The 14,058-nt window shown below is 42.8% G+C and overlaps 1 long non-coding RNA gene across 4 annotated transcripts in view; it reads right to left on the minus strand.

Moving 5' to 3' along the window:
• LOC309863119 overlaps positions 1 to 14,058 on the minus strand; it is a 313,775-nt gene that overhangs the window by 72,142 nt on the left and 227,575 nt on the right. The window contains exon 1 of one of the 4 annotated variants that reach the window (XR_014310893.1): positions 4,909 to 5,104. The exons of the other annotated variants lie outside the window; for them this stretch is intronic. This is a non-coding gene — a long non-coding RNA (uncharacterized lncRNA). Of the gene's footprint in view, positions 1 to 4,908; positions 5,105 to 14,058 lie in introns of those variants that run through there. 4 annotated transcript variants of the gene reach the window in all.

The raw sequence follows: 14,058 nt of genomic DNA on the forward strand, positions 1-14,058 counted from the left end.
GTAGCCAAGTGAGATGAACTCCACCCACCGCAGCTGGATTTGAAGATAGAGCAAGAGGGCCACAGGCCAAGGAATGTGGGTGGCTTCTAAAAGTTGGAAGTAGCAAGGATGTAGATCCTCCCATAGACGTTCTGTATTAGTTTGGTAGGGCTACCATAACACAATTCCGCAGACTGGGCTGGCTTCAACAGTCATCATTTATTTGCTCACAGTTCCAGAAACTGGGAATCCAAGATCAAATGGCCAGCAAGTTTGGTTTCTCCAGAGGCCTCTCTCCTTGACTTGCTGATGATGTCTTCTTACCATGTCCTCACATGGCCATCCTCTGTGTAGAGGCATCCCCGGCATTTCTCCAGATGTCCAAATTTCCTCTTCTTAGAGAGACATCAACCAGATTGGATTAAGACCTACCTTAGCGACCTCATTCTAAAATAATCACCTCTTGGGACGCCTGGGTGGCTCAGTTGGTTGAGCAGCTGCCTTCGGCTCAGGTCATGATCCCAGCGTCCTGGGATCGAGTCCCGCATCAGGCTCCTTGCTCGGCAGGGAGCCTGCTTCTCCTTCTGCCTCTGCCTGCCATTCTGTCTGCTTGTGCTTGCTCTCGCCCTCTCTCTCTCTGATAAATAAATAAAATCTTAAAAGAAAAAAAAAAAAATCACCTCTTCCAAGACCTTATCTCCAAATACAATTATATTCTGAGATGCTAGAGGTTAGGTCTTCAACATATGAATTTTGGGGGATACAACTTAGCTCATGACAGGTTTCAAAAGGGAACATAACCCTTCCAACAGCTTGATTCTAGCCCACTGAGACCCATGTCAGACTTTTTTTTTTTCATTTTTAAGATTATTTATTTTGGGGGCATCTGGGTGGCTCAGTCATTGAGCAGATATCTGTCTTTGGATCAGGTCATGATCCCAGGGTCCTGGGATCAAACCCTGCACTGGGCTCCCTGCTCGGCAGGAAGCCTGCTTCTCCCTCTCCCTCTCCTCCTGCTTGTGTTCCCTCTCTCACTGTCAAACAAATAAATAAAATCTTTATAAAAAAAAGATTATTTATTTGAGAGAGAAGGAGTAAGTAAGCACAAAGGGAGAGGGGCAGAGGAAGAAACAGACTCCCCACGGAGCAGGGAGGGGATCCAATGCGAGGCTCAATCCCAGGACCCCGAGAGCATGACCTGAGCTGAAGGCAGATGTTTAATCTACTGAGCCACCCAGGTAGCTCTCATGCCAGATTTCTATCCTAGAAAACTGTGAGATAATAAATGTGTGTTGTTTGAAGCCTCTACAATGGTGATAATTTGTTAAGGTAGCCCCAAGAAACTAATATATGCATTTGCTATGTGGTCAGCACTGTACTAAGTCCCTTGCTTCTATTAATTTAAGTTTCATCTTTATGTCAGTCTTATGAGAAAACATCATGATCTCCATGTATGAGGAAACAGAGACACAGAGATGCTAAGTGTCTACCCACTGCAATATTGCTAAGGGTAGTGAATCCCAAACTTGAACTCAGACACAACTAACTCCAAAACCCTGCTGCTCTAAACCTCTCCGGCCACTGAAAAACAGTAAGGACTCAGAAACTTGACTTTTCAAGCAGGATAAAGAATGGTAACAAAAAGTCACCAGATGAGCAGAGACTGGTTCTGCTGGTTCCAGCTTTTCACTTTGGAAAATAAAGAAAAAGTTCAGAGAAATGAGGCAGCCTCCAAGACTCAGAGCCAGCTCTCTAGGACCAAAATGAAGTCTAGGTCTCCTGGCTGTCAGCCCACTGCACCAGCCACTCTTTCTTCTTCAATAATATGAACCATCATATGTCTCCATGACATCTCACTGACTCATATTACAGGGGAAGAAGCTGAGATCCAAAGTCACAACACAGCAAAGCTTTGTCTCCTGTCTCATTGTACCTCTGATAGAAATATGTCATTATGAGAACACAAATCACATGTTTAAACTTATCTTATATTCCTTGCTAAGCAACTTTAGAAATAGGAAGGGCCTTTGAAATTTTTATCTGAATCCCAAACTCAAGTCTGGAGTCAGGGCAAGTAAAGACTGTGAACTGGCTTCATTTCTATTGTTCTATCTAGAAAAGTTAACAGTAGCCGAGAGACCTGTGAGCAACAGATCTTGAATCTGCCACAGGAACATCAGGCTAAGTCTTTCTAGGGCACATGTCAAAGTTCATGCACTTCATGGCCTTTCTGAAACATCCCAAGAGACAGCCTTTATTCCCCTCCCCAAAACATCCTTCATTTTCATTTCTGGAAAGGGCTGGCCACATGGCTAATGAAGCTGGGAACAGGTAACTTCCTTACACAACTGAGACTTGAAAGACCCTAAGCTAGAACAGTATGATTAGTAGGATTCTCAGCAATTAACACAGTCCTATCCTGGTCAAGACAGAGAAGACCTGCTGTCACTTCCACCACTGTGCCTGTAGGAAACAGCCATGTTTTAAAGTCACTGAGCCTCAGGGGCCCATGGAATTTATCAGAGTTTCAGCACCACTGCCTCACGTTAGGATCTGGGGAACCTCTGGAGGGGAATTTGCAGAAGATGAGAGTGAACTGGCAGTGGATATTTTTGTGTCATATGTTGGTTGCTCAAATATTGAGAGTGAATATCCCTGAAAGGTCAGCTGTCTTACCCATACACAGCAAAGTTCTCATGAGAATTGTTTTTGCCAAAATTTAAAGGATGTTATTCTGTGACTTTAAACATCAGTGTAAAGCATAGTAAAAACCGTCATGTTTGATTTGTTTTATGTTAACATCCTTGAGCTTCCATTGCCCACTTAAAGTGACTAAACTAGCAAATCAGAATATCCATAACATTGCTTAAAATGAAATTCCATTAACACTAAATGAGACCACACATTCTCTCTCTCTCTCTCTCAAGAAGTTGATGGAATTTTGCATTTGCTTAAAATCTTAAGTGGGAGTTTAGTTGCAATGGATTGAAAAACACAGAAGGCACCAAACTGAGGTGATTATTTGTGATAAAATAGTAGTCAAATATAACAAGGCAAACTGATTTTAAATATAAAAGGATAATGGGCTTTACTTGTGTTTGGAACATTAATGTGCTAATTTGTTGTGTGTGTGTGTGTGTGTGTGTGTGTGTGTGTGTGTGTGTTAAAGGGCTTTTATTTTTTCCCCTTTTCCTCTAAAATATTCTTCATTGTGTTATTGTTATCTCCCTACTGGGTCAAAAGGAGCAGGGAGGGGAGATTAGAAAAGGAAGAGAGCCAAAGGTAATTAAACATTCTATTTAAAATGTTGCAATCACAGGCATCTTACTGTAAGGCGTCCTGTTATCACATTCCCATCCCACAGGCTCAATTCTGCTGTCAATATGCTTATATCACTCACATGAAGTTACAGAAGACAGCTCCCTCTAATTTATTGTGTGGTTTAAAACTGTCAAGGGATTCTTTAGCTGGTCCAAATCGCTTTGGTTAAACAGATACTCACACACACTCACAGATAGACGTGTGTGTACGTGTACACACACACACACACACACACACACTCTCTCTCTCTCTCTCTCTCTTCTTAAAGTTTTCTGCATCAGTCCCAAAGCACTCATTTGTGAAAGTTCCCTTTGGTTTAATTAAGCTTTTCATTAGACCAGAGACTAAAAAGGCACATATATGTCATTGCCTGTCAAGAGTTTTGGTTGGTCAAATAATAGAATAATCAATCATCTCCATGCTTAGAGAATGGCATGATCAAAGGTATTATAGAGGCAGTTAGATTCATTCTCAGAAAGTCGCGGAACAATTACAGTGATTGTCAATTGTTAACTGCTTCTGATAAGTACATAATGACCCTAAACGTTTCCTTAACAACATGGAAATTAAAATCATCTCTCTTAGTTGAGTCTTCCGTCTCTAGACAGAATGGAGACTTGCAAAAACTAGCTTGGGTTCCCAATGGGTTTTTCTCTTTCTTTTTTAAAGATTTTATTTATTTATGAGAGAGAGACAGACAACACAAGGAGGGTGGAGGAGAAAGGAGGAGCAGAGGGAGAGAGAGAAGAAGACTCCCCACTGAGCAGGGACCCTGATGTGGGGCTCAATCCCAGGACCCTGAGATCATGACTTGAGCCAAAGGCAGAAGCTTAACTAACTGAGCCACCCAGGCACTCCCCAGGCACCCCCCCCCCACTGGCTTTCTTAAGATAGATCAAGATACACTTAAGTCCAAACTCGGAAAATGCTAATTTCTTAATTAAAGAAATCCACAGACTCATACATTATACAGAAATCACCCCACCACGGGTGAAATATTACAGTTGATTCCAAAGGTTAGGGCACTTTTGTTTAGCTTTAAAGACAAGGAAATGGGCAATTTACTATTCAAATTCTCATGTGGCCTCTATAGCTGGGATGACTTCTGCCTGACTTTATGGGAACTTGGTAATTCCCAGTGAACAAAAGAGATACCCTCAGGGATCCTCCTCTGGGGAGGAAAATCAGGCTCTGCCTCAGAAGTCCGGAGACTGAAAAGCCAAGGTGTTAAGGCATCTCAATATTTTCTATCACTTCTTTTTTTTCCCCTCTTTCTTAAAAAAGAAATCAAGATGACTGCCTCGGCCTTAGCATAACCTAAAAATATCCCTTAGGGACAACTCCCAACATTCTTCCTTGCTTCTTAGGACTTTAGAAAGGAGATTAGCCTTTATTCATCTCTGTCTCCCCTGAATTCATGTCTGAGAAGTAACAAGTACCCAGTTTATTCAGTGAATAAACAAATATACAAATGGAAGATATCTCCTTTCCTAAGCTCTTTATCTCAAATTAATTTCTTCTTTTATTCTTCCCCTCTTATACTTTCCCATATTTGCTTGAATCCCTAAAAAATTGTTGAAATTTGATCTTCACGTATAGGACACTTACCTGGATTGCTGCTTCACCCCTCCACTGTTCTCCAGATGGCCTATCTTTTGATGAAACACATCCATGCTCACTGTTGTTCTGGAATATTGATGAGGTTTTCGCTTCACAGACCCATCACATTCACAGTTTGCAAAGAATTTTCAAGAACACTCATTCTCTCCTCCCTTCCTGTGAGGTAGCACAGGAAATGGTCCTTCTCATTTCATATACCAGAAAACAGGTTCAGAAGAGAGGCAGGCCTTTGGGCTGTGAACATAGGATTCTTTCCCCTCATCTCACCCTGCCCTATAGACTGTGTTTCTTGAGAAAGTTTTTCACTCAACAGCCAAAGAGGTTGAGGTTAGATAGAAATTGACAACAGATTGAAGTCCTGTGGGGCTTGAGGGATTTATGCGGAATGTGCAGAAATTTAGATCCCCTTTTGAAGACTGCTTGGGCCACAAGGGACGTCCCTACCTTCTTCTCTGGGGCATGGCAGCACTGAAAAGCACTCCTCCCAGCTGACCTGGTCTGGAGGATACGTGCCGAATGGCACCAGAGAATCTTGGAACAAAAGCTATTTGCTGTCCCTTCAGTTGGCACCCTTGCCTTCTCTGACCAGCCCTTTCACTGACTCTCTGCTAAGAATACTTAGATTCCTTGTGGGGACAACTCCACTGTGCACTGGGCCTGGGAACCCATTGGGTCAGTCTATCTCCAGGGAACCTGGATCATGAGTGGCGTGACACGGATATGCCCCAGTGGCTGCCCTTCTGCTAACTCAATCTCTTGCCTGCTCCAGTCTGTCCTTTCTGAGGTTTGCCCGTCTTTTTTCTCAATTCTAAGAGCCACCCTTCTCTTCTGCCAGTCAATGTTAGTCTTTTGCATAGTTCAGCCAGACTCGGGTTCTTTTGCTTATAACCCAATTCAAACACTTAATATAGAAGAGATACAAAGAAAGAGATTTCCTAGAAAGTTGACGGGCCGGATGGATACCTGTCACTTGGAAGATGGACCTGTCTGGATTCTGTATGCATTCCATGGCAGATCCTGCTTCTGCTACGACCTGGACTGCCAGGAAAAAGTCCTTGTCACTTCCCATTAAGGTAGCCCGGGAACAAGTTACTGCTGTCAGAGACTGAACCAGCAAATAGACAAGGGCAAAGCCTTTCATACTGTCAGTTCAGTCCGTGGACAGAGCACATCCTGATAGGCTAGCAAGAAACGCATGGGCCTTGGGTCGGGTTTGTGTTTGTGTTTCAGCACAACAAAAGATAATGGCAGGAGGTAACATCATTTCATGTCAAGCATGCAAGCACTGAACTATGAAAGGAAGTCCTGAAGTCACAGGTTGAGGGGAAAGACTTCTTCATTTCTGAAAAACAGGTGACAAGTGATGGAACACATGGGGCAGAGTCAGTCCTGGAATGAAAGGGGTGTTTGCCATTTGAGATTCGTGGGGGCCACTCTGCTCAAATCTCTCCCAAACTCTGCTAAACATCTTTCAAGGTTGAAGAGGCCACAACTTAGGGAGAGAAAGGGGGTCTGGAGCTTGAGCCTTATTCTAGACAGACACCAGAGTGTTGGCTTTCCTGGCCCTCAGGGATTTAGGAAATGAGAGGGGAATCAGATCCTTAACTGTGTTGCTTTATCTTCTTTCAACTCACTCTTCTCTCCTAGCAAATTCCACTGGATGACCAACAATAGCAACAACTCCCCTTAATTAGACACTTAATGTAATCCAGAGACCATGCTCAATGCTTTACATTTATGGTTTCATTTAATTTTCATACCAACCCATGGAGTCAGTCTAGGGTTTCTGCTGGACCTCAGATGGCACAAAGAGATGCCCTACCTCAACACATACATATGCACACACACACAGTCAGGCCACGGCCCTTTTACATCTGGTGCTTATGTCACCACCACCTCAAGGACTACGTAACAACCTCTGTGCTTCTGTTTGCAGGAATGTATATAAACACTGGACTCCTCTGGTTCTTCTGTGAGACTGTTCCATAGAACCCAGTCTCATAGAAGCCTCCCCCTCATCCTGAGTGATAGGTCTGCCTCAAGCTCTGTTCAACATGCTGAGAAGCTCATTTTCCCAGCACAGTTACATGATGTTATACACATCTCCACATGACAGAGCTAGGAAGTAGCATATAGGATTTGAACATACATCAGAAGACTTACTATGACACTGCCTAGAGCTCTCTGGAGATTGACCCCAGCAAACGGGTGTCCAAGTATCCAGATCCTGGCTTCATGTGCTGCTGTGACAGGGACTAGCCTCAATGGCCTTCTAAGGTGCTGTTACCCGTGGGGCCGAGGTCCCCTGTTGGCACATGCCCACACCTATGACTGAATAGGGTTCTCCTTGGCAAGAGAAAAGGACTGTTATGAGGACACATGTCCATAAGATGCCTGGGAGACACACACCCAGGTTTTAGGATGGATTCCTGAAGACTCTCCCATCCTCCCACCCCCCTGAATTCCTATCCCTCTGGGGCTAGGGAAAAAGTAATAGAACACTTCTTCGACCGCCCAGCCCTATAGGTTCCTGCCGGCACTGGGCACTGTTCACACCCCACCTTCTTTTCCCGGTTTTGTTCTTCAGGCCAGTGGCCCCACCTCCTGTGGCTGTGCCTCCTCCATCAGCATTTTCAAAGCCGGCCCTATCCAGGTCACTCTCCCATCCTAGCTGCAGATCTGGGGTGCAGCTCAGATGCTTCAAAAATATCTGTGTTACAACCTGCCCCCAGGCAGTTCCAGCAACTAATGCTCCTATGAAGCAGCTTGCCAGGTGGTTTTACGGATGTGACCTAATTTGATTTTCAGTATCTTCCTCTAAAATAGCCCCTATACCATCACCTTTATTTTCAGGCAGGAAAGAAACAATAGAAACAATCTGGTGCAGTGTTTTCTTTTCCTTGTGGGGCTCTACACTACTGGGAGGTTATGTTCTAAAGTCAGACAAAAAATGTGTATTGGGCAAAATACTATTAAAAATCCCTTAAGTACCCAGGAAGTAGAAAATGTTGACTTTATATCACTAAAGGTCTATAGCAAATCTTCTACAAACTATAGCTTGAGGACCACCAAACTAGAATAAATACAGGAACAAAATGAGAATCTATATGCAAATGCGGACTTTTTCAAACAACCTACCTTTCAGATAACTCAATTCTTCAGAGGGGGAAGAGAAATGAACAAAAATGCTGATGTTCTTGCTTGTTGCCATGTGCTGCCTCCTATTTTAATATTAATCCTTAATTATTAGAATGCATGCTATAGATCTGTTTGTTACAAGGAGCAATGTAGATATTGGGTCTGTTTCTAATAATGGGCATCTAGAGTACCTGCTATTCTAAGACTGTTTAAAAGTGAAATGTCTAGATGGTACATCTGTAATGTACAGCTGAGAAACCAGGCTCAGAGGAGAAGGGGGCTCCCAAGGCTATCTAGTGGTCATGCAGAGCCCTTATGCCCCAGTCTCCAGGCTGGCTGTCTTGTCGGAGCATGTGCATCCCATAACTGTGAATCACTAAGCTGACATGGTTCAAACTTTAATCGACTTGATTGGCACAGAACTAACTGGAAGCATCACTGAATCATATTTATTTCACAGGGATTCTTTGTTCCCTGAATGCATTCCTGAAGACTACTTTAATTACGCTGTTTTCTGGTATTAGGAAGTCAGTGAAACATTCCCATATCTGTCTTGCACCATATCATGATCGTCTTATGTGACATACAAGCAAACATCCATTTAGGACATGGGACGAGATTCTTTTTTTTTTTTTTTTAAAGATTTTATTTATTTATTTGACAGAGTTCACATGTAGGCAGAGAGGCAGGCAGAGAGAGAGGGGGAAGCAGGCTTCTCACTGAGCAGAGAGCCTGATGTGAGGCTCGATCCCAGGACCCCCGGATCATGACCTGAGCCGAAGGCAGAGGCTTTAACCCACTGAGCCACCCAGGTGCCCCATTTTAGGACATGGGAGGAGATTCTTAAATCATGTGAACCACAATTGTGATAACTGGGCCCTTGCAAAGTGCCAGGCACCATGCCGAATGCTTTATGTGCATTATCATGTTTATTTCCTAATGAAATCAGAATGCTTTTTACCCCCTTTTAGAGTTGTAGAAACAGAGGCTTAGAAAGGTCAACTACCTTGTTCAAGGTCACACAGCTGGAAGACAGCAGAGTATGGAATCAAATCCAGGTCTGTTTTGCTCTAACTCTGAAATGCTGAAAATGCTGCCTACATGAGACCTTCGCTGTCGAATCCGCAGTCTTGTTGTAAAGACATGGCCACAGGTAGCAGCAAAAGAGACTGGAGAGTCACTTTCCAGTCCTTGGGGACAGTCACTGTGAGTGCCCTTGTCATCAAAGCATCCTCAGTGCACCCCGAGGGGGACAAAACAGGGGTCAAGTGTTGTTGCCTTCACAAATGCACTTACAATGAATGTAGCCTGCGAGCCTGGCCATGGCCACATCCCCACACCCCCTGTTTTTTGGTTCCCATCTCCTTTGTCTCAGGCCTGTGTTGCTAGGCCACAGTCCACTCAGGATTGCTTATTTAATCTATAATAATCCAACATGTCAGATGGAATCCAGAGAAGTGACAGAATACCGCCTCCCACTGAAGTGAGAATATTTCTCGCCAACTCAAATTATTTATGGTCTAACAGTTAACCAGTCACTCAACTTGAGGATTTTGGCATCGTAGGGCTGTTTTATTACCCTCAGCATAAAGATGCCTTGTACATAAACAACATTTACTATGACAGTCTGCTAGCTGGCTTGTTAAAACCATGTTGTGTCAGGATAGGATTGTTCTAACTGAAGCAGAAAGCACCTTGCTGTTCTCCTCTGCATGAGCGCACCTGGCTCACAGCAAGTACTCCCATATTTGGGTTAACACATTCGCCAAACCATTATTTATAGCATGCCTACTATGTACCAGGTTCTTCTCTAAGTACCAGAAACAACAAAGGAGAAAAAAGAGTCCCTATCATTATGAAGCTTACATTCTCACTAAGGGAGACAGACAATAGACAGATAAATAAATAGATAAATAGAAAAATAAGGCAGAACAGAGGAGGAGGGCTGAGAACAAAGCGTAGCAGCACTATGGTCTAGGACAGCTTCTCTTGTTGGCTGACATGTGAAGGTGTGAGTGACTGGTGAGAAGAGTATTTCAGAAGAGCAAAGGTCCTGAGGCAGAAGCATGCAGAATACGTTGAGGGAAAAGCAACGAGGCCAGTGTGGCTAAAGTGGACAAGTCAGAAGAGAGAGAGGGTGAATGGTAAAGTAAGAGAGTTAGCAGCAGGAAGATTGGGTGGTGTGAGGCCTGATTGTACATAGGACCTTGTAGCCGCAGTAAGGTCTTCAGATGAGGAAGGCAGGAAGACAGGAAGAAAGGAAAGAGTAAATGAGTGAATGAAAACTGCCATGTGTTAGGACAGAAACCATTTTCCGTTTGTGTCTCTGGAATTAATCAAAGCAGCCACTGCTTACTGAAAGCCTACAATGTACCAAGATCTCTGCTAGGCCTTTGGCAGACGTTATCTAACTTAATTCTGACTACCCCAGTGAGGGACACATGACCCTCTTTTCCAGATGAGGGAGGGTAGAGGTGTAGAATGGTTAAGCAACTTGCACAAGATTGCAAAGTGGTAAATAAACAAACCTGAATTTCTCTGAATGTAAGGTCTGTGCTCTAAAAACCACTCCAACTACTGGGATCCTTACGTAGGACAATTTGACTCAATGTAAGAAAACATTTTGAAGACGGTGGAGTTACTTGAATATGGACTAGGCCATGTGCAGAAGAGAAGAGCTCCCCAGGATGGAATGCATCCTGGTAGATACTAGATATGGAAGGAGGCATTTAAGCATCAGATCAGGTATCAGGTAGGGTGATGTCCAAGCCCTCAGTGATAACTGAAAGTCTCTCAGGGCCTTGAATGTCACCTGGCACTTTCTTCTGGAAAGCTGTTTGTTTATACTTGTTTTTACATTGGTTATGTTATCTTTGGCAATACAGATGCTTTTAATTCTTATGTACAGATTGGTTCTTTTTTTGATCGATGGCTTTGAGGTCTCTGCCTTACTTAAAAAATACTCTTCCTTACTTAAAAAATACTACCCTGCATTTTTTCTAATAACCTTAAACATTTTAAAATTGAGATGGAATTCTTATAAAATTAACCATTATGCATTTTGGGAGGCATTTAAAAAATTTACAACATTGCACAATCACTGCTTCTATCTAGCTCCAAAATACTTTCATCACCCCAAAGGAAACCCCATACCCATTAGCCATTATTTTCTATTCCCTCCTCATTCCAGCCCCTGGTGATGAGTAATTTGCTTTCTGTCTCAAAGGATTTGTCTGTCCTAGACATTTCATGTAAATGGAATCATATAATATGTGCAAACTTCGGGCTCTGGCTTCTCTTACTTAGTATAACATTTTCAGAGTTCATCTAAGCTGTAGCAGGTATCAGTACTGCATTCCTTCTTATGGCTGAATATTTTATTGTATCAATATTCTTAAACTTTTATTTGACTTGTCTTACAGTTGTAATCTATTTTGTAGAATGGTGTGAGGTAGGGGGTCTAACTCCGTAAAATCACAGGCATTGAAGTGTTATTTTTATTGTAATACCAATACCCAGGAGGAAATGAAAATATATTAGAATCATTAAAATACATTAATGTTTCATTCCTTACATTAACCTGAGACCCAAGTACTTTCAACACATCCTGTAGTGACACCTGCCAGAGATGACTCATGACAACAAATCACCAGTATTTATTTTCGCAGTCTAGACAATTACACTAATTCGTGGGCCTCCTAATGCTCCCCCCCCAAGTTGGGCATTAGGTTTGTGGAGTGACGTCTCTCTAATCAATGTATCAGCATTACATGGATCCTCTTAAAAGACACTTAAAAGATATAGCATTCTATCTCAAACCCACGTGAGCTGGGAGTTCAGAAATAGCATTGGTATTCTGGTTAATTTATTTTCTAAATGTTCATTCCGGAGTAGTGGAAACTTTTGACCTTGATGCTGATTATGATTAGCATAGCAATCACTCTTCTATAATTAAAAGGCAGATGAGAATTTTCTTTGGCTTGTTTATTAATTCCCTTATGAAACTTATTTTTTTTTTTTTCAGCAATGAGGGCAAAGTGTTTTGTGTTAGTCGTGAGGGATGTGGGTGTAGTTACCCCAACGATAGAGGCCATGACCTCACCTTAAAGAATAACCACTGCCTCTTGGGTGACCCTGAAGCAATCTGTACCCCCGCCCATTCCTCTACCCCCCCTCCCTTGGCCTAGCAATAATATGCAGCCACATAGTCCTCATGATTGGTTATAGGAGTTACATTTATTTTAGTTACTGATCTTTTGACAGCCCAAAGTAGAAGGCCAAGACACTTCTGCAAAAACCACGGCAGCATGGGACAGCCTTTTCCAAATCTCATCTTATGTGAGTCTGACTCTGGAGGCCCAGGATTCCTGTTTAGTTCTATGCCTCTGCTTCTCCACCGGACACTCAAGTTACAGCTGGGAATGATGTTTGCGGTCTCAGTTTTAATAATGACTATGATTTATGGATCACTTGATATATGTACACACAGTTCAAAGTGTTCTTCAGGCTTACTGTCATGTAATTCTCTCCATAATGTGAGGTAGGTATGGTCATCATTTCCATTTTTTCAAATAAAGTAACTGACTTCAAGTGATGAATAACTTCTCCCAGGTCATTCAGCTAGTAAGTGTGAGAAGTGGGATCTCTGCTTGACTACAAGGCCCCTACTCTAAACCAATACACTTTTGCTTTGCCAGGGCTTCACCTTGACACTGGACTCTGAGAACTCAAGCTTCCTCTGCAGACTTGCCCCTTGTAATAACGATGCAATGGCAACAGTGATGGTGATAAACTCGTGTGCCAGGCTCTCTTCTCACTTTTCCTATATGTAGAACACCAGTAATCCTGACGAGGTGGATCCTATCACGATTCCCATGTTACACATGAGAAACTGAGGTGCAGAAGAGTCTAACGGCAGCAGAGACAAGACTGGAGCTGGGGCTGTCTGTGAGCTTTGTTCTTGCAGTAGAAACACAGAAAGGAATCTTGGAACCTTTGATGCTACTGTGCAGCTCAGCAGGGATTCAATTACTGAACTGGGTTTGTAGTTCAATCCCAGGCAGGACGTGGGAATTCCTCTTTCCTGACATCCTTCCAAAGCTACTTCTCTGTCTGTAATACCTGATCTACCACTACTGTTCTGTAAAGCTCCATCCCCACAGAATAATTTTCTCTGATATTCTTAATGCTGGGATCTCATTCCTGTGGTCCCCTCATTTCTGTGTTCTAACTGGGACTCTAAGTCCCACCTTGCTCCTGAGATATCCTGCCAGTTGTAACCCAAACAAACTCCCTGTGAGATATTGTCCAAATCTCTCCACAGAGTACAGTCAGCTCTCTCTCCCACTAGGGGGCAGAGAGGAGATAAAGAGACTGAGAGGAGGTCTCAGCTGGAGACGGAACAACAGACACAGACTGGGGACTTCCTTGGAGCTGCAAGTGGTCTTCTATAATTTCCTATTAATCTGGCTACCTCGTTTGGGACAAATTTGTGGACTTCGTTGTCAGCAACAATTTTAGGATACTCCTTCTGGTATAGTTCCAGGACGATCTCTAATCGGAACTAAATAGGACTAAATAAAACTTGCATTGTGTCTTGCTTTAGAATGGCCACATAGCTATAATGATAATGATAAAACTGCAAAAATATTTATAGATATTTTTATGTGGGAGACTATTTTACTAGCCTTAAATGTACTTTTTAAAAATTTTTAATTAACATATAATGCATTATTGGTTTCAGAGGTACAGGTCTATGAGTCATCAGTCTTATATAATACCCATTGCTCATTATATCACATACTCTCCTTGATGTCCATCACCCAGCCTTAAATGTATCGTTAATTCTTGGGAAGGAAGTGCTCTTAGTTTCTCCATTTACAGACAGAGAAATTGAGAGATTAGGGCAAGTGCCTGGGTTACCCAGCTGTAAGATGCAGAACCAGGATTCAATCCCTCCAAGCTAGGTGCCTAAACCATATCTTTACATTGTATGTTCTA

Source organism: Mustela nivalis (assembly GCF_964662115.1).
Source record: "Mustela nivalis genome assembly, chromosome: 1".
NCBI classification, from domain to species: domain Eukaryota; kingdom Metazoa; phylum Chordata; class Mammalia; order Carnivora; family Mustelidae; genus Mustela; species Mustela nivalis.